Source organism: Meleagris gallopavo, chromosome 17, assembly GCF_000146605.3.
Source record: "Meleagris gallopavo isolate NT-WF06-2002-E0010 breed Aviagen turkey brand Nicholas breeding stock chromosome 17, Turkey_5.1, whole genome shotgun sequence".
NCBI lineage: Eukaryota > Metazoa > Chordata > Aves > Galliformes > Phasianidae > Meleagris > Meleagris gallopavo.
This window is the reverse complement of record NC_015027.2, coordinates 1,600,680-1,604,087: the sequence shown is the minus strand read 5'-3', so window position 1 is coordinate 1,604,087 and position 3,408 is coordinate 1,600,680.

The following is a 3,408-nucleotide window of genomic DNA, read 5'->3' as shown; positions in this document are numbered from 1 at the left end:
ATTTTTTTAATTTTGTGCTCTTTATTCACTTAAGGGAAAAAAAAAAAAAAGAGAAATTTTGCTTTTGTTTTTAGTTAAATTTGCATTTTAAAGGCCTCAGATCCTTAAGAAAAAATACCCAGGGTTTCTTAAAAGTATTATTTATGGAAATACTGTAGTTTTACAGTCCACTGTGAGGTTCCCTTCTGAGGCCCATCGATCACTTACCTTGGTACTTTGGAACCGAAGTTACAGATATATATTAAAATATTAATAATAATAATAATGTACAAAACTGTTTGTTTTTTGCCTTATTATATTATGCAGAAATTTAAGAGGAATTTTTTTTGACTTCTTGTTTTAAACAAAAGAAAAACAACAAAAAACAGAAAACAAACTGTAAATATTCTGTTAATATAAATGTACACCAATATTAAATTCTTAACATAGGTAGACTTTATAAAAATGGTTTCTAGAACCACTCTGGTTATTTGTTAACATGGTTACAACTCATACTCTTGTCACAGTCAGAAATTCACACTCAGAGCGCTACGTACGGCATATATACTTCAACTATGCAAGAACCTGGAGGCAGGTCGTAGTGGATGCTGGGGGGAGGAAGGTTCAAAAACAAACAACCCAAAAACAACCAACTCGCAACTACGGAGACCGATGGAAGCGGCATGTGAGCAGGAAGCGGGCGGCTTGTGTTTCACAAAGAAAGAGACTGGATTTTTTTGTACAAACACAAGGGACAGTTCGGCGAGGGAAGAGAGACACGCTCCTGGAAGGGAATTCTGGTTTCCTACTCTTCAAGCTGGCAGAAGCAGATGGAACTGGCACAGTACCATGCGGCAGACCCTTTCCTTATTTTTTTTTCCTTTTTTTTTCCTCTTTTTTTGTGTTGTGGGCAGGATCGCTGGCAAGCAAGGACAATTTTCCGTGGACCCCTTGTGCTAATTGTGCAGTGTTCTTATTGGAATCTGTATACAAGACAAAGTAGAATTTTAGGAGTGCAAAAAAAAAAAAAGTCTAATGGTTGATTAAAAAAAAAGAAATTCTGATATATTATCTATAGTACATGAAGACCATAAGCAAATGTTTGTTTCAGTGTGGTTCTGCCTTGAACTGCTTTTTGGCATGATTTATTTTTTATTTCCGATTTTACTTTTCATCCATATGTAAATTTTGCCATGTTTTACTTGCTGTACCATCCCCCCCTCCCTTATTTTATTTTTCAGTGTCCATGTTTTATATATCCTGGGCTTTTTCTCTCTAGTTAATTCAGCCATCCGCTACTATTTTCTTGGCTCTGTAACTCTTGTTTCCCCCCCTTCCCCATCCTCCCCCCTGCACCCCCTGTAATTTTAAACATTCAGTTTCCTTGTAGATCAATGAAGATAAATACAACATTGATTTTGGATGAAAAAGGCGGTGGTGTGTTTGTGTGAGTGGCTGCCCAGCCGGGGCCGATGGTCGGCGATGGCGGCTCGGAGCCAGGGTTGGTGCTGGGATTGGGGCTGAGTTCGGTCTGTGGGTCTCTGCTCCCGGTGCAAATGGTGGGAAGGACGGAAAAGGAGGGCCGCAGCCCAGAGGTGCTCTCACGTGTGTCTCCTTTTGCTCCCCCCAGCTCTTCCCGTAGGCTGAGAGCAGGCATCTATGGGGCATGGAGAGGTGCTCCCAGCCCCCCAGCCCTAAGGGCTGATTCAGCAGTGGGCGACTGCGCTTTAACAGCATGTTACGGCTTCTGTTCTTAAGTTTGTGTCTGACTAAATTACCGGGCATAAAAAATAAAATGAAATGAAATAGCAGGGTCCTGAATCTGATGAAAGGAGGCTTAAGACAAAATAGGCATTAAAAATCAGCACCTGCTCTCCCAGCTGAAATCGGAGGAACGTACAACACATGGTGGAAGTGCAAAGTGTGCTGCAGTCAGCATAAAGACGTTAGTCATGCTGGCTGAGGCGCTGTAACTCTCCCCCTCTGCCATTGTCTGATGCACCATCATGCTTGACATCACTTATAAGGCAGACCTGACCAAATCAGCCTCCCTAACCTCTATGACAAAGAGTCCGTAGCTGCCTCGTCCCAGCGCAGGCCGTCAGTGCACACTGCAGCAAATCCGAGCGTGGGCTGTGCCCTGTGGAAGCGTTGGGCCTATGCAAGGTTTGGAAAGCAAGTGTTAAATCAATGCTGTGCCACCATGGCATTCCTGAAGGATTGCTTATTGCAGCCGCAGCGGTGCTGGAGGAATTCATCATGATGTGGCAGTCTGAATATTAAAAGCACGTCGGTGGTTTGCCATTTGCTGTATTAGAGGCATTGCTCTTACACTTTCGGAGGATGACCCATCAATAATGCTGCACTGCAATGGGATTCCTGCGGAATTACGCTGGGCTGGATATCAGCCTTCTCACAAAACGGTTCATCATGATTAATGGTATTATTACCTAAACAGAGAAACTAATTAATTCAGCCCTATTCCTTTAAGCTACCCCAGCTGAGCCTTCTTCTGTTCCAAAGGACTGTAACAGAACTTCCAGGGGTTTATGCATTTCTACCGCCGTTGAGCTTTCACTCTGCGCTCTTCTTACCATTTTTATTATACTTCCAGACTTCTCCTGAGGGACTTCCCTCAGTCGTTGACAACTTGGGAGGGGGGGGGTCATAGCAAGCAAATGATGGTGGGACAAAGGATGGGATTTGTGAGGTGCCTCAGGCAGCCTCTGCTTACAAGCAAGCTCAGGAGAGAACGGAGGGATGGCAGCTCTTGCAGTTGTCTGAGCAGTGTGCTGCTGAGGGTGTGATGTGTGATCTCCCTTCATCAGCCAGGTACAGACCAGCCATTGGAACAGGAGTACCCCAGGAGATCGTGGGGTGCAGGAAACAGTCTAATGAATCCTCAGGTGATTTGTTATAAGGTACTGTTTTGGTTTGTTCCTTCGTTTTCAACAAAAGCATCTTGTGGTTCCCTAAATAGCAAGTTTTATTGCCTAAAATAAGCACCTGGGAATTCTCATTCCTGTATTTACGGATGGAAAAGATAGAAGAAAACTGGCCAAAAGCATGGTAGGTTCCTTTCTGGGGTCTGTGTTCTTAGCATCTCACTACAGTGAACCACAAACTGCCAACATCCCGCCTGCTCTTAGGGATGCACTTAGCCACTGATGTGCAGCTTCCCACCAAACCCATCAGGGCACAGGAAGCCATGAGCTGTCTGTCAGGCCCTTGAGGGTTCTCAGAAGGAGAGAAGCACACAAGCCAATCTCCTGCCCTGTGGCAATGCACAAGTAGCAGCACACACCACTGACAACCACCTGCCTCCACATGTGCCTGATTGTGTTGATGATTCCTCAGCTGCAGGAGCTGAGGTCTTCTATAAGCACTGCAGAGAGAACAAAGGAAAAAGGAGGAAATGTATGATGTTTG